This window comes from Olea europaea, chromosome 6, assembly GCF_002742605.1.
Source record: "Olea europaea var. sylvestris chromosome 6, O_europaea_v1, whole genome shotgun sequence".
In the NCBI taxonomy this organism is placed as follows: Eukaryota; Viridiplantae; Streptophyta; class Magnoliopsida; order Lamiales; family Oleaceae; genus Olea; species Olea europaea.
Window position 1 is genome coordinate 8,435,261 of NC_036242.1, and position 26,768 is coordinate 8,462,028.

The window sequence follows — 26,768 nt, forward strand, 5'->3', positions numbered from 1 at the left end:
ATGCCGAAATACAAGCCTCACTAATGGTGGCTTCTTCTCTCCTAATAAGTTCCATTATATCCTTTAAGAATTCTGCTTTCCCGTGTGAATTAAAACGTGGACCCTCCTAAGGAGGTCATTTTTTGGTTCGTTCAGTGCAACATTCATGTGCACACGAGTTCAAGATCCAAAGTGCTATTTCGGTTCTTGATTTGTACCCCTTGCGTTTGCACGTGGAAAGAATCTCTACACATGATTACAAACTTTCAAAGTGTAGCCATATAGCTTTTTAAACTTGTAGCTTTCCCTTTGACACACTAAGCTCTTTCAATTCATCAATTTGAGCATTAATTTTTTATTCACCCAGTTATCATTTTTGGCAAGTAAACATATGATATCAATATTCTCACAAAGTATAACACAAATCAACTTTGATCTTTCAAAATGAACGAACGAATCCCACTCAAAATTATGCCAAAACAGCCCTAACAAGCCATTTTTTCCCAATGCACGCAACTTCAAATCTACTGCAGGTTTTAGTTCGGGTTAAGTTCCAGTATTGGTTGCTGTTCTTCCAACTTCATCAGATTATATTAGGGCCATTGCTGTAATGCAATAAAACAAATTAGAGACCAATTATATGATTTTTTCCTGTGTGGAATGACATATCTAAGGAAAAGAAGAAAGAATACTTGATAGTTGCTTGATTTACAAGCATAAGATTCATTACCGATTTTTCCATAAACTTTACGTAGCTGTAAGAATAGACACGTTTAAGCTGCATTACCCTTTTTTTTCCCCATGGAATAAACCCCATACTAGATGTGGCTTCAAGAAACGTCAAGTAAACGTGTTTGACAAATTATTGATTATTTATGCCAGATTGAAAGTAAGTGATGAAAGGAAAATAATGAAATTGACATTAATTATGACTCTGAGTTACTAAAAACCTTGTACTAATAGACAAGACAACTGGAGCTTCCCCACAAAACAACACGTGGAAGAATTTTGGTTATCCCGGTGACACCAGGATTCATGGAATGGAGATGGTCAACTACCTTGGTAATCAGGTATATAAATAAGGGAAGTGTTGTATGTAAAACCAAGATTGACAATGTGATTGATAACTACAATATTGGAGGAGGCCCCATAATGAATAAAAAAAAGCCTGAGCTCCCTACTGTGAGGACATTGTCAACCAATATTGTCAATTCCTGTTATACAAATAGAAAAATCCAATAACTAAATACTTGAAGTCTTGGAGATGTATCTTAGCCAAATAAATCTATCTGGTAATCACTTCTTAGACTTCCTAGATTCTAAGACATGTATCTTATCTTAGCCAGATAAGATATTATGAATACTTACAAAACTCTGTCCAATCATCAATTCGAGGCACCAAGGTTGACATGTTCACAAGCAATGGGGTCTGGCCATGTAGCTTATCTTGGACTAATTTGCAAGTCGGTTGCCTGTTTAAAAGTCAGGCCAATGGGTCTGGTCCATATTTTACAAGTTTGATCATGCCAGACTCATGAAATCTGTATTTTAGCTTGTATTAAATATAGATAAGAATGGAGTGTTCATAAAAATCAATAGAAACAGTCCAAGTATCCTTGGTTCGATTGAGATTCGTTATATTATTTTTATGAACTTCTAAAGACTATCATCACTCTATAGAGCCTAATTTTATAATCAAGTTTCATAACGCAGAACTTGAGGGAAAAATAACATCGACCAATCTTGGTCATTGTAAAATATAGCAGCAACTATGAATAAAACTTAATTAAAACACAATTCATGCAAAGAAAATTGCATCAGCTAGTTCTTTTTAGAATCTGTTAGGATTTTATTGTATTGTCAATTCTTCATACAAAAGGACTAATATGAAAAGTTTAAAAGTCAAGGAGTCAATTGAAATATTTTCTAGATGACATAGGTAACTTAGGATTTGAGTTTGGAACGAGGAGGGAGTTGTCGAATTTACGCTAGCGTGACACCTATCTAATGCTCGTGGAAAAAAAAAAAAGTAAATAGTATCGCCTAGCTCTTGCTCAAGTGACACACTGGTCGCTCGCTTATCGTTAGCTACGTGCTCGAGAGATGGTATTACGCGTAAAATCCTAGTTCGCATTTTTCAAGAATTTTATACAGCACGAGTTACCTAATTGCCTTCTACTATATATACCCAAGCTCTAAAATGTTTTTGGCGTGGTTGTTCATTATATTTCTTCTTCATAACATCTTTCTAATATTGAAAAACACATTTAAGCCTTAGATCAATCCTTTGATTCTTGAGTTCATTCAACCACAACTTTACTGAAAACATTAAATTCATATAATCAAAAATACCCACTTTTTATGCACATACAGGAATGTACTTTCTTAATAACTTTCAGAGGTTGCTGAAAATTGAGGGATGTTGAACTAGGAATATAGAAATAGTACAAGAACAAGGTGTTTTTAGTGATCCACAAGAGATAGAAAATTCCTAAAGATTGGAAATAAGTGTGAGTGAAGCATGTTCCAGCAAGTCTTGGAGATTGCAGAAATTAGATAGTGAGTCTATTGGATTTTCTAGGTTGGATCGTACTGCATGTTCTTATTGTCTATAGCGGAGGTTATTGATTTGGTCCCATAATTTTTACCCAGTTGAGTTTCCCTGTCAATAATTCTTGTATTCCTTATTACTTTTATATTGCAAACCTTATTACCTTTATATTGCAAATTGTGGCAGTTTAACATAGGATAAATTGGTTTGATTGATTAAACATCTAGAACAATTAATAAGTGATTTGTTGCTATTAATTGATAATTTCAATTCCTTAGTTTTCACCTATTCATCCCTCTGGGTGATTTTAGGATTGAACTAGTAACTTTCAGGATCAAACAACGATTCTAATAAGAAGAAGAAGCCCATAAAAATTAAAGATATAGATTTACCTTGATTTAGCAACTATTGCGGCTACAATAGATAACTTTATACAGTGGCTATATGGCTCCAGAGTATACCATTAAGGTAAATTCTCCATAAAATCAGGTGTCTTCAGCATGGGAATCATCTTGTTAGAGACAGTGGCAAAAAGAACACAAGTTTCAGACATGAATCACTATCATAGCCTTTTAGGATATCTAAGTAGCGATATGAATCGAATTTCAGTTTCCGAGTTAACTTTATGGAATTGATAATACTCATCTAACTTGAGCAATTTTCACTCCTTTGAAATGAAGATTAAGCTTTGGAACTAATGAATGAATGCTTGAAACATTCAAATTTTTTTTCTTCTGAATATTAATTGAGGAGATGTATCCATGTGGACTTATCATGCATTCAGAAACACACAGTGCTTTTCATGTTACGAATTGAGGAGTTAGCAAATTTGCAGATCCCAAAAGATTTGAACTTTTCATGGAAAACAGTTCTGTTAATGAAAAAACTTGTATATCTGAGGCCAACGCCAACACATATACAATCAGAATAACTGATCTAGAAGGTAGATAGATAGGTTGAACAATATGATAATTATTGAAGAAACGGTCACTTAATTATAGCTAGAATGTTGATTGAATTCAGAATATTTTATTTTTTCTAATGTTGCATCGTAAGATTACTTCAATTCTTGCTCTTCATGAAGGTCAGCTAGATCCCAGTTGCAGATGAATAAAAAGAAGCAATTGAATGCATTTGATTCATCTATATTCATGTTAATAAATAATCAGCTCTTTTAACAGTAAAGTAATAACAAAAAACTAGAAATTAAATATGATGATCATCTTAAATAAAACCTGTGGATGTTCGTCCTATATTTTTGGCAGACTTCTTTCGGGTTTTCAAATTTGACTTCCATTTGTAACTGTAACTTTAAGTTCATAAAAACTCTATAAATTTAATGACTGCCCCATGCCCTAATTTGAGGAAGATTTGGGAGTATGCAACTGATTGGAAGTTTTCCATTCCGTAGCTGAATAAGGTAATACATAAGACTGTCAAGTATAAATTAAAATCTGTGCATGGTCATGCTATAGAAATTAATTCACACATTTGGACCTGTCCAATATACTTCGAGATTCACTCGATGTACAAGTGTCAATACTCTCGATATAACTTTCATCACGGTCAAGACAAATTGCTTACCTAAATTGGTAGGATTTCTGACATTATGACCTTATTAGAATAAAATACAATCTTTATTGACTTACTCACTTGATTTTATTTGCCAGTGGTATCATGTTTGCTAAATTCATCAATTACAGAGGAGAATGTTATTTCTTTAATAGAAAATTAATGTTTATAATGGAAGACAAATACAGTATTTTGGTTGAAGAACGAAAAAAGCAAAACAGGGTAACTATTGTATCTAATTTACTTATCGTGCTTCCACCAGTGAAATGGTCATTTGGTTTTTTGAATTTGCAGTGGTTGTGCTACTTGAACTTTCAGCATCTCTTTCTGTGAAAAAACCAGGTTGTCTAGCTTGAGGCAACAAACCTTCATTCGCTAACATTGACACAGCTACAGACATGCTTGGCCTATCTTGTGGACACTGTTGAACGCATAAAAGTCCCACATGGATCGATCGAAGCACTTCTGATAAATAGCTCGAGACGTCAAGGTGAGCATTGACTAATTCCAAAGACCTTCCTTCTTTGTACAACCTCCATGCCTGTACTTACAAAACTAAATTAAAGGGACTGTTTTTTCTAATCCAAATGCCAAAAGGAAAAAATTCATTGTCAAGAACATAGAAATAATTAAACTATACATACATGTCCAAGAAGGTTGTGGTGGTGATCTCTGTGAGAAAATCCTCTGTTTCTTTTGCCACTTACTATCTCAAGCACCAAAACCCCAAAACTATATACATCTGATTTCACTGAGAAATGACCATCTATAGCATATTCTGGGGACATGTAGCCACTATGTGGTGATAAAATTTATAAGGAAATTATGTTATGAGCAATAGAAGAGCATTTAATATAATTAGGGATTGAGATTCTTACTATGTTCCAACTACTCGGCTTGTATTAGCTCCAGTCTCATTTCCTCCAAAACATCGAGCCAGGCCAAAGTCTGATATCTTTGGGTTCATATCAGAATCCAGCAAAATGTTGCTAGCTTTGAGGTCTCTATGGATTATTCTTAGACGGGAATCTTGATGGAGATACATAAGACCCCGAGCAATACCATTGATAATGTGAAAGCGCTTTGGCCAGTCAAGAACTGCACTTTGCATTGGATCTGCAAAAAGTTTTTCTCTGCTCACAAGGATGATTTGTTTGTTGGATATTCGGAAATGAGGAAATAAGAAATCAAATTCAATATCAATAACTAAATAACTTCACAAGCACACGGTAGCACTAAAGATGCGTGTATAAAGCTGTACCCAGTATAACAGAAGATCATAAACTTTTTGCACGGGATCCGAAAATGTGTGTCATTGCTTATAATTGGTACTCTGGATAGAATGTGATATCGAGCTGATTGTGTGAGGTCAATAATTCTTACCGAATAGAATCAAGTCCAAACTTCTGTTAGGCATGTATTCATAAATTAACATCTTTTCTTCTCCTTCAATGCAGCATCCTAGAAGCTTCACGAGATTTCGATGTTGATGTTTAGCTATACAGATAACTTCACTCTTGAACTCATCAAGTCCTTGGAAGGAATTTCTTGATAACCGTTTGACTGCAATTTCCTGCCCCTCCTCAAACAGTCCCTATATCATGGATCACGTTCATGTAAAACAGTATTTGTTTTGCAAGATGCTAGTTTACAAAATTCATCTTCCACTCACTTTACACGTTTGACTTTCTTGACATTGCAATTTTATGTTTTAAAGACTTCATTTCTTATGAAAAATAAGAGTAATTTTACAAAGGATTCTGAAAGCAAAATATTTGATATTGTGTGGTGCCTGACCTGTTATATCAACTAAAAAAAGAAACTATATATTACCTTGTAAACAGGTCCAAACCCACCCTCCCCGAGCTTGTTATTAACTGAAAAATTATTGGTAGCTTTAGATATTGTATATAAATGAAACATTGGTATCTCTATGTTTTGGTTGTGTCCTTGCCTGCCTGAAACAAAAGCGATGAATTGGATTTAACTTGATAGAAAACCAAAAGAAGGATTTCAATTAGCTCAGTATGGATAACTTGGTTGCTTCCATTGACTATAGTAGAAAATCGTAGTTTTTGCTTACCGCATGATCTGAGCCTGTGATTTCTTTTCTTCCTTCTTCGAAGATACAACATCAGACTAAGTCCAAGCAAAATCATTCCTATTGACAACGACAAAATTAATTCAAGAACTTTTTTGTTCCTTCCTTTCAACTCTGCAAAATTTTGTATGCCAATAAAATGAATTCTTTTTCAATAATGATAAAACCTTGAAAGTGATAAGTATCAGATTATCTGTGAAGGGAAATTAGACAAGAGTAAAGAATTTGTTCATTAAATTCTTAGTTTCTTACCTAATTCAGAAGAAGCCATTCTAATGTAGATGTCTTGTCCGGCTTCCGAAAGCTGTCTGATGTCAATTAGGTCTTTGAACCAAAGTAGACATCCACTTCCCCCTTTGCTTATATCCAATTGACTATAAGCCATACACGAGCAATTCTTTAAGCACACTACCTTGCATTCATCGAGTGTCATACTCTCGTTAAACCAAGAATATTGTGTATCTGGCAGTTTAATACCTGAATACTTGAGAAATACATCTCCATTTTGACAATTCAAGGAAGTTCTTCGATCACATCCTGCCGACCAATCTGCCCTATCCCAACCTTCTGGATCTTTAGGCAGAAATCTATCCAAACATCCACAAACAGGAGAATTGTCAATATTGCAACTACCATATGCACCACACACTTTATATCTGTCATAATTATCTGTTGGAGCACTACTGAAAACCACCCAACTTTGCGTCCGACTAATCCAAATCCAATGCTGTGCACTACCACTTGGACTCACTACATACCTTGAAATAATTGATTCAACGAACCCGTAAGCATAGTATGCCTCGTTTTTGTTTATAACTACTTCATATATGAAAATTAAATTTTGCCTCAAGTTTGGCATCTCACTATATCCTAGTCCGTTCCAAGGTCTAGTTTTAAACACCACATCTGAACCTCTTTTCATAACAAGTTGTGGATAACCACTAGGATCTAAGTGATATGTAAAATCTCCGGAAGATGGATCATCATTGTTATTCCATGGTGATAGATAGGCCTCCATACCAGTTTTAAAGTTCCAACCAAGCTTCATTCCTGGTAACAATGTATCAGTCGGATTATTAAAGCTCTCCCAGAGGAAATTCCCTTCGCCATCATCATTTGCATCTTTCAAAACTAAGTTTCCTGAGTCAAGCAATATCGCAACTGGAGTTTTCACATGTCGGGATGTATTAGATGACCATATGATGCCACCGTTGGATTCGTTTAGAAGAACCAGAAGTCCTGGCTCGATAACCTTTAAGACTATTCCTGATGTATTTGAGACTGGAATTTCTCTGTTGGCAACCCATACTACCGTCTTAACTTTTGTTTTCTTGTACCACATGCCCACGTATCTATTCTTGGAATTTCCAGGTCTGAAAAATCCCAACTCAAAGATGCCACCCGATGAAACTATGGTCTCGCCATCCCTAAGGATCTGTGTAGTAGTTATAGTATCTGTTTGATTGGAGATTTTCTGGATGGACATAAAAAAAGTTAAGACAAAAATTAAGAGGGAATATTTATTGGATATCTTCATGGTTCTAGTTCTGCTCTCTTTCTCGTTTTTTCTTGTTTATAGAATTGCTTTTTAGGCAATAAGCAGAAGCTTGAATGCATATTGACTGAATATAATGTTTAGTGCACACGCCTTATAACTAGACTTGGAAAAATTATCGGGAGGATTGATAATTTGCATCCAATCGCCAAATCTGAAGTATTATAAGGTTAAGATTATGCTTCAAATATATGAAAAAGCATGCTTAGGTTCGAGTAGGACCACTATTTCATATATATACATACATGGACACATTGGCGGACCTATATATGGTCCTGGTGGGTCACAACTTTCAAGGATTTTTTTTTTTTTTTTTTTAAGCCAAAAATCAGATTTGGACAGCAACGATAGTTGGACTTTTTTTATTAGAAGAATTACAGTGATGACCGAACAATTGAGAGAGTGATAGTTGAGATTATTTAGTCATCCGCGATATTTAATTTGAAAATTCTTTGGAAGTTATTATTTATAATATATGTGAGATTATTTGGAATTCTTTGAAAATTGTTATTTTACATATATATGATATTTGTGAATCTATGACAATGATCACTTGTATATATTCATGTAGTATACATAATTTTTTAATAAGTTTGATCGTGCTCCATTAATACTAAATGTCTGCGTCCGCCACTGCATGAACAGGACTATTCAGTGGATTGGTACCAAGAAAGATGGGAGTATTAAAATGCTGACTAGTCTATGGTATCTGAAGCTATTTCCCTTCTCCATTTCCATCAATAATGACCTGGAATAAGTAGGTCTTGCTATCTAAGATTATAGTAAATAATTAACAGTTTAGCTTAAATGAAATTATTATCTATAACAGTGCATAGATTAATATACGTTCATTTAATTTTGCTACTGTTAAATTTCTTGTGCTTGGCTTTAAGGTTGAACCTGGTGATAAGGCTTGGGGTCTTTCTTAATAAAGTCAATCTTGTTAAGAGGAGTAGCCCAAGATCTTTTTAAGTTGGTTAATATTTCGGTATTTAACCGATGTGAGATTTTTATCCCTTAACACGCCCCCGTAAGATGGTGGCTCGTTTGAGCAGACAAATTTTGCAATCCGTTGCTCATTAATTAAGACTTATAATCAGATCGAATCGCTCGTTGGAGTTTAATAGGCTCTGATAGCATGTTAAGGCTTATGGTCCTTCTTAATAAAGTCAACCTTGTTAAGAGGAGTAGCCCAAAATCTTTTTAACTTGGTCAATACTTCGGTATTTAACTGATGTGGAATTTTTATCCCTTAACACCTAATCTGAGCTCGTCTATATAGCATTTTAGGTGCTTTGGTACACTGGTCATACTTGATATGGTCAGTGGCCTCTACAATTAGACTTTATTGGACCTTAGCTGTGGCTTTCAACTCGGCAATACTCATAGTTCAAGGTGACTATTTCGAGCTCAACTTGCATATTTTTACAAGCTTTCTGAATGTAGTTTAGTCTTCTAAACATGAATTTCCTGCTATATTAGTATTTCAGAGTCAATGAGCACAGATTTCATACTCACAGGGAATGCTAAAATGAAGTCTTAGATTAATCTAAATTAATTATAATTTTAGTCTAGTTTGAAAAAATTTATTAAGAAGAAAGAAATTAAAATTACCAAGATTTTGAACTCCATTATGGTTCATCTCCACAATCTTTAATTATCAATTAATTCTAGAGCAAAAGTTGCAAATTAATCCATTATCGTCTCATGAATTTAAAAATTAAGGTCCATTTAAATAGATCTATTTTAGATTATACATATATTTTTCTTTGATCATAAAATAATTTTTTTATATAACAAACAAACTATGTTTTTTTTTTAAAAATCTTTTATTGCATATATTTTATATTGAATGTTCGAATTAAAGTGTATGTGTTCATTTGTGAGATTCCAAGTTGAATGCTTATATTGAAAAGTACAATATGATACAATTTATAATTTGATTATAAATAATTCGTCCATAATCAATGTATAAAGGTTGACTCCTTGTACTGACAGGTTGTGCTATTGACTCATTCACTATTCGGGTTTTGCGATTTATCTTTATCACAGAAATAATTAAAGATGAAACTACTACACTTAGAGTTTATTGAATAGACCACAAGTCGAGTTTAATTCTATAGCATAATTTTGTGAGAATTAAATTGGACTTGATCATTGTTTATATCTATTCACGATTTTAACGATTTTTTGATTCATCAATATATGCGATCAATTTCATTGACCAAATATCTAGTGAGTTGGGGGATTGAGAATGAGCGAAGCAGATAACACGAATTTATGTCACGATCCGTAGAAAAAAAAGGATAAAGTGACTACTTGAATATTTTTGTGGAATGATTAAAAATATAACCTCAAGCTTAGCTACGTCTAAACTTCATTTGTGAATAGTTCACATAACTATTCTATATATATATATTAAATAATAGTTTCTATGATCTTATTTATTATAAAAGTGCAATCTTTTGTCTTTAGTGGCAAAAAGTAAAGGCTAATAATTAGATTGAATGATCTAGAATTGATTAGACATGATCTAATCATAGGAGTTTTGTTAATATATATCTGATCAATCCCCATGCTAGTTCGAAAATTTTCTAGACTCAATTACAGTTATTTTAAAAATTTTAAATTTAATTGTAATTGTAATTGTAATTAAAGCTCAAGGATCACATGTGAAATTATACCAAATTATTACTCAATTTAAAGTGTAAAACAAGGCTTTCGTGCCTATAATATGGGTATATAGTGGCCAAATTCTTTAACAGAAAAGAGAAAAGGTTGAAAAAATTATTATCGTATTTTCTTGATTTTCCTTGGTCAATTCAATGAACAATTCGATTTGTGGTTCAATTAAAAGAAAAGTGTTCACGGTGTAATCGTTATGTTGGAGAATACCACAAAAAGTTTGGAGGTTTGAAGCATCAAGTTAATTTAAAATCTGTTATCTAGAGAGTCTGAGATTCGTAATTTAGACCAATTCAAGAATTGATAATTGATTTTGGTATATTTGAATTTTTTCGTTTCTTGATTATGACATAAATATGGACATGGAGTAACGATATTGAATGTTTAAATTCAAAAACTAAATTATTTTTTGGATAATCCTTGTTCTGCATTTCAAACACATTTTTTCTTCATTTACATCCCATCATATTTCATGATTATTATGGTCAACACCAATTTTATTTTAAAGAAATTAAATTATACAGCCAATTAACACATTATTGATAAATACTGATCACATATTTTTGTGTCAGTCAGAAATCACATTATTTGAAACATTGGCCTACCTCAAGGAATCTCGGTCAATGGAAATTCTGGTAATGTTGAAATCAATAGTCACTCCATCACCCCAGCGGGCAGCAACCGGGAGGTTCCCTGAATTAAGTCCATGTATGATTATCATTCTTTCAGTACTCTTTTTTTTTCTCGTACTCATTTTCAATTATATATTTTCATAATAAAATATTTTTCATGTAAATTTAAAATTTTCTTACTTTTTAACCACATATTTTCCAAATATTTATTATTCAAAAAAAAGGAAAATTGTAGCTGAAGGTACCGAACCTTTCGTTTATTAGCAAATTTGACCCAAACCTTTTATTTGTACCATCAGAGATATCAAACCTTTAAATAACTTGCAGGTAAAGTCTGAACTAATGGAAATCATCAGATAGACTGATAATTGATCCTAGAAATGAACAATTTATAATTTTGACTTAATAAAGTAATGGCATTTCAGTCAAAACACATTTTCCCTTTAATAATATGCTAAGGGATTTTCTATTTTAGGATGCTCTTTTATCATTACTTTCTCTCTATTCTCTACTTCAGGTTGCTGAACTTGAGTCTTCACCTCATTAGGGGTGGTAGGTATTGATGTGTTAAGTTTTTCTAACTCTACCTTCAGCTGATCTCTCTCTTCACATTTCTCTTCTTCACTCATAGGTTCATAATTAGTCTTAAGGCAAGGCATCTTCAGTCTCGTTAAACGTGACATCTTTACTCGTAATGAACTTAATCCCCTTTTGAATCCTATCCCATAGCCTATGACCCTTGTCTTCTTCTGGAAAACCTAAGCAAATACATTTCTTAGCTTTAGATTCAAACTTTCCTTCACTCTGATGGGAAAAAGTAGCACAGTCAAAAGTTCTAAGCACAGAATAATCACTTAGTTCATCAAACCATTTTTCATGAGGAGTATCACCATTCGGTGTGATAGATGGAGTCAAATTAATCAAACAACATGCAGTCATAACAATTTCATCCCAGAATGACTTTGGGACACTAGAACTTACTATCATGCAAAGCACTTTATCAAATATAATTTTACTCATCCTTTTAGGTACCCTGTTTTGTTGGGAAGTGTAAGGAATAGTCTTATACCTTGTTATTCCATTTTCTTTATACATATTATCAAACTCAGTGTTGCAAAACTTTGGTTCATTATTAGTTCCAAAAATCTGATCCTTTTACTAGTTTGGTTCTCATCTTGTCTTTTTCAATTATTAAAACTGTACAAAGTATCAGACTTATCTTTTAAAGATAAACCCACTCATTTTCTCATGTAATCATTAATAATAGACAAAAAATACCTATTTTTATTCGAGGTAGGATCACTAGCAGGATCCTACAAGTTTAAATGTACATATTCAAGCATGTCTTTAGATTTATGAATACTCGTGGAGAAGGAAGATCCATGATGTTTACCAAGCACAGAGTGATCACCAAAAAATAAAATAAAATCAAACACATAATCATTACTAAAACACTATTTTCATTAAGGAGTTTAAGACCTTTAATACCTATGCGTGTAAAGTCTATTATGCCATTTATGTGTGTGATCTGCCTTGTTGGAAGAGATAAAGGAATTTAGAACTCTTGTCACTTCCTTAGTAGTAATATAAATATCATTTCTCCCGATTCCCTTAATGGTAACACGAGCACCTTTAACCAATTTTAAAACATCATTTCTAATTTCATCAGTGAAGTTAGCCTTTTCAAGTCTCTCTATTGAAATTAAGTTCATAGACAGTTTAGAAATATATCTAACATCTTTTAAGGTATACACAAAATCAGTGTCGAACTTTAAGGTAGTGTCACCAATCCCAGCAACAGTATAAGTAGAATTATCACATAGCACAACATGTCCATTATTTGATTCATGCAAGTTTTCAAACCAATCCTTTTTAATGTTACATGAAAAGATGCACAAAAATTAAGTATCCTCTCATGTAAACGAGAATTAACAGTTAGATTCAATTCAGCAGGATAAGCAATAGAACTTGGAATCATGTACACTTCACCCTTATCAACATTGGAAGTGGAAGACAATACATTTCCTTCATCTCTCTCTCTCTTTACCCTTCAACTTACTCTTTTATTTATAGCAATCTTTATAAAATGTCCCGTGTTCGCACAACCATAGCATTTTCTAATCTCAGTTCTAGATTTTGATCAAGACCTACCATTGTCCTTCTTTTTACTTCCATTGCAACTTGACTCACCACCATAATGGAACTTATCATGACCCTTTTTCCTAAATTGAGTTCTACCCCTTACCCTTTATCATGTGAGTCTCACCACCTTTCTTATTATGTTTTTTAGCTTTAATCTACTAAGAGAATCATTGACAATTTCAGGCGTCAGAGTGTCCCCACCTACTTAATCGCATTCTTAACTTCATTGTAAGTGTTGGGTATGGAATTACGTAAAATTATTGACGTGTAGTTTTCAAATATTGAGTCTTCACAATTAACAATATCTTGAACAAGTTTGTTAAAAATGTCTAAATTGTCATCAAGATTCTTTGAATGATCCATTTTAAAACTGAAAAAGCATTCAAGTAAGTAAAACTTGTTTGGGGTTGATTTAAGAAAATATAAGTTCTCTAATTATTTTCAAAGTTCTTTACTGATTTTTACTTTACCCACTTTTCTCAAAATAACGTCAGATAAGGGTAAAATGATTGAAGTATAAGCAAGTTTGTCAGCTTTTTCTTTTTGTTCTTTTGAAAAATCAACAAAGAAATTGCCTTTAATGGCTTTTGAAACTTTTTATTGGACGAAAATACTTCTTATCTTTTGTTGCCATATTGAAAAATCACCAGTTCCATTAAAACTTCTCAAATATCATGTCACATTTTATTTTTTCATGACACATGCATTGTGATGACATTATGACTACAAAAATCGGGTTGCTATTTCCTATTTTTTTTGTCTTAAGACAAATAGTGTTATGATTTTGTTAAAACGATGAATGGTTGAAAGTTGTTGTAAAATGCATTCCATGACTCAACATTCGCAACAAACATATTTCTCGTAAAAATTTTATTGGGATATTTGTTGCAGCAAACTATTTTGTCATCCTTTTAATGTTTCGCGACATATATACATTACGACGTCTTTATGGTTACATTTATTGTGTTGCTATTTCATATTTTTCTGCGTCAAACAAAAAGTATCACGACTTTGTTAATGCGATGAATGGCCAAAAGTTGTTGCAGAACACATTCTGTGACCCATATAGTGCGACAATACCCGCAACAAACATATTGTTTTCGCTAAATTACTTTTGCAACAGAATCTCAACTTTTGTGACAACATTTTCTGTAAAAAAAAAAAAAAAAAAAATGGTTACTTTTTGTAGCGAACAATTTGCCCAACCACTTGGAAAAATTCTTACCAGGATCCAGAAATTGTATCCAATCTGCAAACTGATGTATTATTAAGTTGAGATTATGCTTCAAATATCTATGAATGCTTACAAATGAGTAGGGCCACTGTTTCATTGATATGAACAGGACAGGACAGTTCAATGGATTGATTCCAAGAATGACGGGAATATGAAAATGTTGACTAGTCCATGGTACCTAGAGCTATTTTTCTTCTCCATTTCCCCTGGAATAATTAAGTCCTTCTATCTAAGCTTGCTAGCATTAGATTCTCTTGTGCTTGGTGTCTGGTTTGAATTCGTACCAAGATCTTCTATATAGCTTTTAGGTGCCTTGGTACTCTGTTGTACTTGAGATATGGCCACGAACTCCACAATTAGACTTTATTAGACCTTAGCTATGGCTGTCAACACGAGTTGTATTGCAATATTAGGTAACAGGTTGGTATTTAGTTGCTGTTTGATTTGGATAAAAATTAGATTTTAGAATAATTTTGATCAATGCATGATTGAAAATTTGATAAAAGTTGTGGTCCCATAAAATGTGTTGAAAATAAGTTCGGAAAAAATGAATTTTAAGAAATGGAGACCAATAGGGGCCTAGTAGTTATTGAAATATAGACTCAATGAGCAACGATGTCATACCCATTGGAATTGCTAAAATAAAAGTCTAATTTAATCAATATTAACTATAATTTTAGTCCAGTTTACAAAATTTTTATCAAGAAATAAAAATTCCCTAGATTTTGACATCAATCTTGGTTTTTCTCCACAATCCCTAATTATCAAGGGTCCTCTAAATTAAGCAAAAAGTGGAAATCAAGAGTCACCTCAGCGGCCGGGTGGAATTGTACGCAGCCGCCACCAAGTTGGCCCAATTAAATGTGAACGCAGCTGTGTATTTAGAATATTGTGGAAATTTCTCCGTTGTTGGTCCATCATTTAGAATTCTACTTACAGATATTTAAGCTAACATGGAGAGTCTTCAAATATTACGCGGCTTGTTTATTTGACTTGCCTGAACACGAGATAATTGACATATTGATTTTGGCATTACTATGAATCTAGTTGGATGCTGAAAATTTTTAATTGACACCAAAGTTAGACAATAAGTTTAATCACAGGGATATTTTTTGGTTTATTTATACCATGTACCTCTTTGAGAAAATCTTTTGTTTCTTTTGGAATCACTATCTCAAGCACCAAAACGCCAAGTCTAAATACATTTGATTTCACCCAGAACACCATCTATAGTGTATTTCGGGGAAATGTAGCCAGTGCATGATAAAAAAAAATAATATCCGGAATCTGAGTTACGAGAAATAGAAGAGCATTTCACATATTATGGATGATTCTGAGATGGGAATCTTGACGGAGATGTTAAGTTGTGGAACTTAAGTATTGTTGCTATAAAGAGGCAATGTGGATCGAAAAGGGATTGCGATTTTTCTCTTATAAACTTCTAAATTAACTATAGTATGTAATTTCATATTGAGGTGAACCTCTATTAATGTTGCTTGTTCTTTTGTGTCTTTTTTCCTTGTTATGATTTTAGTGCTCTTATTTTTATGGAATTAGAGTTTATAATTCTTAACAAGAGATATATAAAACCAGGAGCAATACCATTGTTAATGTACAAGCGCTTATGCCAATCAAGCGATGCACTTTGCATTGGATCTTCGAAAACTTTTTCTCTGCTCATGAGGATAATTTGTTTGTTGAATAATCGGAACAGAGAAATCAATCCCAGTATCTATAAACAAATATTCTCAAGCATACTGTAGCATGAATCTGCATGTGTAGAAGTTTAACTACCCTCTGTACTCTATAATACAACAGATCGGAAAATTTTTGCTCTGGGATTTGAAAAATGAGTGCGAGACTTCATGTTATTAATATAATTGGTACTACTGATAGAATGTCTGAGCTGATTGTGCAAGCAGAATCAAGTCCAGACTTCTATTAGACAGGTGGTCATAAACCAACATCTTTTCTTCTCTTTGAATGCAGACTCCTAGAAGTTTTATGAGATTTCGATGCTGAAGTTTAGCTGATAACTTCATTCTTGAACTCATCTAGTCCATGGGGGGAATTTTTTGACAGCAATTTCCTGACCATCCTAGAGCAGTCCCTAAAATGGTATTTGTTTTGCACAATGCCAGTTTACGAATGTCGTCTTCCACTCACTTTTTCACATTTGACTTAGCATGACTGATTCCCATGGTATTTCCATGGCTAAAGAATCCCAATCCAAAGCTTCTGCAAGTTGAAACCATGGTATCATAATCTCCAACGATTTGTATAATAGTTATAATATCTGCCGCTTAAAATATTTTCTGGATGGACATAAAAAAGGTTATGACAAAAAGTAACGGGAAATCTTTATCTGATAACTTCATGGTTCCAACTCTCTGTGTGTTTCAATTTTTCATTTTTATTTTTTATTTTTAATAGAACTGATAGGCAGGTAATAAACATTAGCTTGAATGCATATTTCCTGATCATGGGTTCCAGTGTACACAATTTAGTTTCCTGACTTAGGAATCTGAAGCAGTATTTACTATTTAAAGTCAAGACTACGTTTATAATTGAAAGAACCGAAGATTTTCTCTAAAACTCCAACTCTACGCTGTCAAGGTCAATCTACAGTATAAGGAAATTTGACCAGTAGAGGTCATGCTCATTAGATTGCTGAAGCTCACTTTTTCAGCTTTGCTCCAGATTTTATGTAAAAGTAAATGATTAAGCTTTTCGAATAAGTGAAAGAGAACGGCTTTTGTGTAGCCAATAGTATATCTTCTCATTTTTATATATCTGTTGCAAGGTACCACTTCTGATTTAAGGACACTACAGAACTTCTACCTCTCTTCAATAAAGGACTTTATTTATTTATTTTTATAATTTTCTCCGTTCTTCATTTTTGCTGCTTTGTTACAGTGCAGAATTTTTTCTGTTTTTACAGAAGAAGTTATCCATAATTTCTACGCGTGCTTAGATGGTAGGACGACAATTCAATGATACAGATAGGTCAGTTTTATGGACCACACCATCAACCTAGAGTGAAGGGAAATGTAAAAATGCTGACAGCCGTCCACGGAGAGTTGAGGACAAATATGTAAAAGCTGACTAGTCTATGATATCTGGACAAATTCCCCTTCTCCTTTTCCAGCAATATTCAACTGGAATAATTAGCTAGTTTTTTCTATCTAAGTTAGTATAGAATAATTAACTGTTTAGCTTAAATGAAAATTCGGCAATAACTGTGCATCTGTTAATAGAAATTAATTTAATTCTTCAGCTGGCGATACATTCTGTTATGCTGGGGTTCCGGCCATCTTACTTGTGATTTGGCCTCCTTGGTCACATTCGTGATTCATAGAGGAGGAATTAATTCTCGTATTTTTCATATATTCTTGAATACGGCCTTTCTTCATTGAATTATTAGAAATAATATTTTCCATTTCTCACTTGTTTGGTAGCTTCTATTTCTCAATTTCCACCTATAGATATTGACTTACTGGATGATGAGAGTGCTTCTTGCACTGGTTCCTCTAATGCATAAATGAATTGGCAACTAAATTTTAAATTTGTGTTCCTAAAGCGATCTATTAGTATATTTTTAATTTCCAGCTCATCCAAGCTTCCACATTTAAATTGCATTATTGTTTATGATAGTCCTTTTGATCTCCATCCACTTCCACAGTCAATAGTCCTTTTGATCTCCATCAACAGTCCCATTTAATCTGTGGTTAGGCAAAGAATTAATTTTCACCCAGTCCAACTACCAAAAGTTCTGCTCCCAGCCATCTCCATATTAGTTCCATCAGTCTGGATAATTGTCATTCTATCAAGTGAGCTAACGGCATCTTCAAAATCAGCCATATCTGGCTGTTGGTCATTCAAATGATTACGCCACTTGAAAAATACTTAAAAACGATCTTTGTCAACTTGAAAATTGATAATGATATGTTTGTCATAAGAATCNGATGATGAGAGTGCTTCGTGCACTGGTTCCTCCAATGCATAAATGAATTGGAAACTAAATTTTAAAATTGTGTTCCTAAAGCGATCTATTAGTATATTTTTAATTTCCAGCTCATCCAAGCTTCAATATTTGAATTGCATTATTGTTTATGATAGTCCTTTTGATCTCCATCCACTTCCACAGTCAATAGTCCTTTTAATCTCCATCCACAGTCCCACTTAATCTGTGGTTAGGCAAAGAATTAATTTTCACTCAGTCCAACTACCAAAAGTTCTGCTCCCGGCCATCTCCATATATATTAGTTCCATCAGCCTGGATAATTGTCATTCTATCAAGTAAGCTAGCGGCAGCTTCAAAATCAGCCATATCTGGCTGTTGGTCATTGAAATGATTACGCCACTTGAAAAATACTTAAAAACGATCTTTGTCAACCTGGAAATTGATAATGATATGTTTGTCATAAGAATCCCCATTAAATCCAAATGTTTTAAAGGCCACACATGCATTTTCCAATGGAGGATGAAAATGTGTACATGAAGATACTAATGAAAGACTTGTTCCATGTCTTTGGAGGTGGGCCAGCGGGTGGTTTGGTGGTGAAAGTGTGGATGAGGGGTTATTGCTGCGTGATAGAAGTATAGAAGATGGTTTTTAATAAAGAAATTATTTGGGTTCAGTTTGCTATTTTTGAAAGGTTAGGGACCAAAAGCATTTAAAAAAAAAATTGTACGTTTTAGTTGTTTTAAATGGAGGCATTTTTTTCAGGATTGTCCTTTTAGTTCGTTAGTCGATTCTTGAGGTTTAGATATTTATTGCTAATTTTGGCTAGTTTAGCACAACTCCAAGTAGCTATTTTGCAATTTTCTCAAGACTAGAGTACAATTTCAGCCAAATATATATATATATATATATATATATTTTTTTTTTTTAATTTATTTTATTTTATTTTTATTTTTATTTTTTTTGCAATCTCATAAAAGGATAATTTGGGTCTGTTATGTTTATAGCATCCTAGAAATTAAATTTTCTAATTTTTGGGTGATAACTATTCAAAAAATGCCTAATTGTCATCAATTTTAAGCATTTGGAAAACTATTCAGCTGAATGGTGATAATTTGAACAGAATAATTTTTAGAGAGAGTGGTAGTGGGAAGATGATTAGGAGGTGCAGTGGGTGCACTTGTCAGTGGTCCTCGTGGAGACCTTTGAATCCTTATCTCTGCGTACACCGGTCAAAGCTGTTTTGACCATTCTATCCGCTCAAACAACCCTTGGCTCCATTACCATAAAACTAAGAAAGAAAGACAAAATGAGCACTACAAAAAGTGGTAAATCAATCTTATTATTGACCTGTGCTGAGTACAATTATTTATAGGACTAGGATACACAATTGTGATCATTTGTTCTAGGGATATCTACCAAATTTAGATAACCATACTTTAAAATATAAATAGATGCAAATACTATAAACAATGAAATATACTATATCCTAACAATAAGGGAACTATAAAATAAGGGAACAATAAAATAAGGGAACAAATAAACAACCAAATCTGTTTCAAATTTCAGGGATCTTCAACAGCGGCGGATCCAAGTGGTGGCGAGCTAGGACGGCCGGCCTAGTTGGATCCGTAGGGATATTTTTTTTTTTTTGTTAACAAGGTAATTAGCTTACTTGGTGAGAGTTGGCCTTAATATACTTCAAGTCTCATGTTTGAATCCTTGTCAATGGATTTGTTATGTATTATTTTTATTCTATAATTTTTATCAAAATTCAATAAGGAGAGGAATAATGAGGATTTGAACCAGTGATCTCAAGCAAGGATTGTGGTTTACTTAACCATTATGGTACCTCTTGAATTGTGTCATTAAATTTAACAAAATGATATTTGTTAGGTTTTGACTGTTTTAATGCAAACAATTTTAAAGATTTGAATTCACACTCTTTCATTGAATTATACAAAACTTGACAAAAATGTTATTTGATGAGTTCTATTTATTCTTATAACAGAATTATATATGTTCAGTTTGAATAAAATAATTGTTATATTTATACTTTAGGCCTTGTTCCATTCCCTTTTTTTTTTTTTAAACTACATTTTTTCTTTCTTCCTTTCATCCACACGTTCTTCAGTAAAATAATATTATACGTAAATTCAAAACTTTTCTTTACTTTTAGTCACGCGTTCTCCATCAAATCACCATTCCAAAATGTATTTTTTGCAAAAAAATGGATATCAAAAGGACTTTTAATATTTTATTGCGGCCAACAGTAGATGGTCAATGTCTGCCCGTCAAACTCTTGGATTCTCCCTTGATCTTCAACAAAAACAAATTAGGTTCCGTTATATTCTGGAGGCATTTTGCTTTTCTGTGGGTATCACTTGTAGTGAGTGCAAATATTGTCTCAACGAAAGCATCAACACGTGGCTTGGAATCTACTGCATGTTATAGTTCTAGTTCAGCTTGAGTTAGTGTTATTGTTCCTTTAACTTAATCACTTTATTTCCCGGCCCTTACAATAGTTGCACCAACATAACATTTGTGGACCTCTAGGCATTTGCGACCTGAAGGCAGCACCAAATTACTAATGTGCTACTTCTTTCACCCCTCAAATCACCTCAACAATGGAAAGCATTTGATACTTATGGTGGCTTCATCCATAAACCACTTTGAATTACCAAAGAAGTGACTATGTTTTGAAGTATAATAGTTTCAAAATTTCAAGAAAACAGAGTAATAGATGTTTATGAGTTCATAGTCTTTTCAGAATATCAGATTTTTTCCCTCTCTCTTCCTGGATGAGTATTTAACAGCTTAGTTTTCAGTGTTTAGTAAACCCACATGCAAATGGAGGTGGTGACTATACCGGGCCTGGTTTTGAAGTGGCCCCTTGGCCCATAATAGGCTTCCACTTCTTTTGAATCTAGGCCTGCACGGACCTTAGGCACCTCCTTCTGGCCAGCCTACGGACTGCCTGTGCCAGTTTGGACCTGTGAATCTGTGACCTGGCCTATTTTAACAATCCTATATGCAAAAATGTAGTCTTTATCATTGTCTTACAGTTGACTTGAACCTGGCCATGATTGACAGTGAATCGTATTCCTCCAAGTAGTGGAACTAACATAGAAGAATCAAGAGTATATAACAGAAGAGATACAAATGATACAATTCAATATCCTGGCTGAAATGACATATTTTTTAGCTGGAAAATTATATAAGCAAAAAGAGGACAACTAATGTAACATATATATTTATCTTCCATCTAGAAGGGTAATGGTCATTTCGTTCATTGAACATGCGGCATTTGTGCTAGTTGAACTTTCAGTAGTAAGCAAATCTCTTTCTGTGAAGAAACCAGGTTTTTTAGCATCAGGCAATACACCTTCATTCCCCAACATTAGCACTACTAAAGACATGTTTGGCCTATCTTCTGGACATTGTTGAACGCATAGCAATCCCACATGAATTAATCGCAAAACTTCTGATAAATTGCCCGAGACACCAGGGTATGCTTGGACAAGTTCCAAAGACCGACCTTCTTTATAAAGCCTCCATGCCTGTACTACTTGAACTCATCTGAGAGGACCATTTTTGGAACCCAAATGCTAGATGGAGTAATTTCATTACAAATTAGATAGAAATAAACACATCGTACTTACATGTCCAAGAAGGTTGTGGTGGTGATCTCTGTGAGAAAACCCTCTGTTTCTTTTGCCACTCACTATCTCAAGCACTAGAACACCAAAGCTAAATACATCTGATTTTATTGAGAAAACTCCGTCTGCTGCATATTCTGGTGACATGTAACCGCTGCGTGATAAATTAACCAAGAAATACAGTTATAACCAATGAAAGAGAATTTGGTTTATCATGGGATTGAGATTCTTACTATGTTCCAACTACTCGGCTCGTGTTTGCTCCAGTCTCATTTCCTCCAAAACTTCTAGCCAAGCCAAACTCTGATATCTTCGGATTCATGTCAGAATCTAGCAAAATATTGCTGGCTTTGAGGTCTCCATGGATTATTCTGAGACGTGAATCTTGATGGAGATACATAAGGCCCCTGGCAACGCCATTAATAATGTGGAAGCACTTCGGCCAATCAAAAACTGCACTTTTCATTGGATCTGCAAACAATTAACAAAATAAAAAAAATAAAAAAATTCCCTGTCGTGAGAATAATTTGATTGTTGGATAAAGGAAATGAGTAATTACTTCCAATAGCAATAACAAAGTATCTTCAAGCATAAAATAGCATGAAACAGCACATAGAATAAAGATTAATGACGTGTCCCCTATTTACAGTTGATCAGAAAATCTTTCCTCTAGATTTGATGGAACTCTTTTATTTCACTATATAACTGGCACCCGGTATAGAATGTGATAATTCCTGATTGTGCAAGATGAATATTTCTTACCAAATAAAATCAAATCCAGACTTCTATTAGTCAAGTATTCATAAATTAATATCTTTTCCTCTCCTTGAATGCAGCACCCCAGAAGCTTCACAAGATTTCGATGCTGAAGTTTAGCTATACAAATGACTTCATTCTTGAACTCATCAAATCCTTGAATTGAAGTCCTTGATAGCCGTTTGACAGCAACTTCCTGCCCCTCCTCCAGCCGCCCCTATATCAGAAATCAAGCATGTAAAAGGAATTCATTTTTGATGATGGTGATTTACATAATTCATCTTCCTCCCACTTTTTACTTGTGAGGAAGGGTAATATTGATGCCTTTATGTGTACTAAAGACTTCATTTCATATAAGAGTAAATTTCCAAATTATTCTGTGAACAAAATATTTGATGTGGTGTGCTGATTAAACATCAATAAAATTTGGAATGAAATCTGAAAGCATCAATTCCCCGTGTAGTGCTGGCCCCGTTATATTAAAAAAACTATGTGTTACCTTGTAAACAGGTCCAAATCCACCCTCTCCAAGCTTATTCTCAATTGAAAAATTATCAGTAGCTTTAGTTATTGTATGTAAGTCGAACAGTGGTAGCTCTATGTCTTTATTGTGGCTTTCATCATGGTGATTGTCTGTAAAGTGTTCAAGGCCACCTAAAACATAGAGAAAAGCAAAAGACGGTTTCCATTTGCATAGATAAGATTGGATTCTCCACTTGTCTGTAATAAAAAAATCATAGATTTTGCTAGGATACCTCTTCTTAGCCTTTGGTTACTCTTCTTTCTTTTCCGAACATACAGAATCATACTCAGACCCAGCAGAATTATTCCCATACACAACGAAAAACTTACTAGTAGAATTTCTCTTTTCCGTCCTTTCAAGTCTGCACAATTAACCAAAAAAAATAAAAAAGGGGATTGCTTTTCAATGATGATACATCCTTGAAAGTGACAAGCTCACAGATCATCAATAAAGGAAAGTAAGTTCCGAATTATCCCATTTTCTACTTGTTCGTCTAGTAATGTAAACTTTCTACTTCCTTTGAATTCAAAGATATGTGTGTTTTTGGGATAAGCTTTCTATTAAGGCCTGTATTTATTGTAATAAATAATATCAATGAAAGTCATAATTATAATGAAAGTTTCTGCATCTGTAAACCAGTTTTAGGATACTAATATTAATAGAATAGATTGAAGCTAATGTGAAGTCCTGAAACTAAGCAGCAAAATTAAATCGATTGAATCTAAAAAAGTAAAGCTGTACTACAGGAGGTCGCTTTGTTTGCGCTCATTATGAGATATTCTGAAGTTTTAAGTTCAGGAAAATGTTATATTGGAGAAAAATCTTCAATATTATAATTTGGATATACTTAAAGAAAACAGTAGACGTGTTGTGAATAGTTAAGCATTTTGTCGAATAAATACTCACCGGATTCAGACGAAGACATTCTAATGTAGATATCTTGTCTTCTGCCGATAGCTCTTTGATGTCAATTAAGTCTCCAAACCAAATTAAGCATCCACTTCCACCTCTACTTATATCTAAGTAAGTATAAGCAGTACAATTGCAATTGTTTAAGCACTCTATCTTGCATTCTTTGAGTGTCATTCTTTCATTATACCAGGAATATCGTGTATCTGGCAATTTAATACCAGAATACTTGAGAAATAGATCTGTTTGACAATTCAATGGATTTCTGCGAACACACCCGTTCGACCAATCTGCCTTCTTCCAAGCTTCAGGATCTTTTTGGAGAAATCTATTTAAACATCCACAAACAGGAGAATTTGCAATATCGCAACTACCATATGCACCACAGTATTTATAGGTATCACAATTATCTGTTGGAGCAGTCAGGTAAACTTTCCATTGACATTTTTGATCGATCCATGTCCAGCGCTCGGCAACTCCACTCGGACTCAATGTAAACCTTGAGATAACTGACCTGTTAAGGAGACCATACTGATAGTACACCTTATTTTTTTTTAGTACTAATTTAAATTTGAAAATATCATTTTTTCCCAAGTTTGGTGTCCCACTAAAACGGAGACCATTCCAAGGTCCAGTTTTATACTGCTCAACTGAACCTTTTTTCAAGATATTTTGTGGATAACCAGTAGGATCACAGTGATATGTAAAATCTCCTGAACTTGGATCCTCTTTGCTCTTCCATGATGATAGATAGAACTCTAAATCATTTATAAAGTTCCAACCGAGCTTCATACCTGGTAACAATGTATCAGTCGGATAATTAAAACTCTCCCATAGAAAGTTCACTGGGTCATCATCATTTACATCTTTCACGACGAGGTTTCCCAAGTCCAGCAATTTTGCAACTGCAGTTTTCACAGGTCGTGATGTATTCGAAGGCCATATGATGACACCATTAGTGTCGTTTAGAAGAACTAGAAGTCCTGGTTCGATAACCTTCAAGACTCCAGATTTATTTGTGAGGGGAATTTCTCTGTTGGCAACCCATACCATGGTCTTAGCTGGTATTTCCTTGTACCACATGCCCACGTATCGATTATTGGAATTTTCTGGGCTAAAAAATCCCAATTCAAAGCTTCCGCCAGATGAAACCAGGGTCTCACCATCTGTAATGATCAGTGTAGTAGTTATAGTATCCGTTTGATTGGAGATTTTCTGGATGAACATAAAAAAGGTGAAGACAAAAAGTAAGGGGAAATATTTATTTCGTATATGCATGGTTCTTGTTCTGCCCCTCATTCACTCTGTTTTTCTTGTTCAATAGATTCATAGGCTGGAAATATTAAAAAAATAAAAAATAAAAAAATCTAAAACGTGTATTGACTGAATATATGGTCCAGTGTTCACACCTTTTCTTGACTTGGATTAAATTGTAAGAGGATTAATTGTCAATACAGTCACGGCAACAATTGGCAAGTCCCAAGTATTATAAGGTGAAGATTACGCTTCAAATATCTATGCATTCTAGATCAAAAATTGGAAATTAATCCATTATCGTCTCATGAATTTAAAAATTAAGGTCAAATTAAATAGATCTAATTTAGATTCTACTGGGTTGTATACCCATGTAGTATATATTTTTTTGGTTATAAAATAATTTTTTATATAATAAACAAACTATGATTTTATTTATTGCATTTATTTGATATCAAACATTCGAATCGAAAAGTATGTGAACACTTGTGATAATATAAGTTGGGTGCTTATATTGAGAAAGCATAGTATGACATATTTATATCTTGATTATATATATTTCGTTCACAACCAAGGTATAAATGTTGACTTCTGTACTGAAATGTTGTACTATTAACTCATTCACTATTCAAGCTTCACGATTTATCCTTATTGTAGAAATAATTAAAGATGAAACTACTACACTTAGAGTATATTAAATATACCACAAGTCGAGTTTAATTTTATGGCATGATCGTGTGAGAATTAAATTTGAGTTGATCGTTGTGGAGTTGTGTGTATCTATTCGCGAGTTTAATGATTTTTTAATTCATCAATGGATGAGATCAATTTTATTGACCAAATATCCAGTGAGTTGGTGGATTGAGAATAAGCAAAGTAGATAACATAAATTTATGTCATGGCCCATCATTAAAAAAGGGTAAAATGACTACTTAAGTATTTTTTCTCGAATGATTATAAATCTCCTCAATGCTTAGCTACAGCTAAACTTTGACATCTATGAATAGTTCACATGTCTATCGAAATTAGTTCTTAAGTTAGTGAGAATAATAAAAGGGAGAATGTGTTGTGTGTGTGTGTATATATACTTAAGCGCGGTCTTTTATCCTCAGTGGAAAAAAAATTAAAAATTAAAAACTAGATTGAATGGTTTAGAATCGATTAGACAAGATCTAATTATTGGAGTTTTGTTCATATATGTTCGATCAGGTCATATGCAAGCTTGAAAAATTTTCTAGACTCAATTACAGTT

General features: G+C 33.6%; 2 pseudogenes; both read right to left on the bottom strand.

Moving 5' to 3' along the window:
* Positions 1–4,110: 4,110 nt before the first annotated feature.
* LOC111395716 overlaps positions 4,111–26,768 on the bottom strand; it is a 68,671-nt pseudogene continuing 46,013 nt past the window's right edge.
* LOC111395715 lies at positions 21,516–25,602 on the bottom strand (annotated as a pseudogene).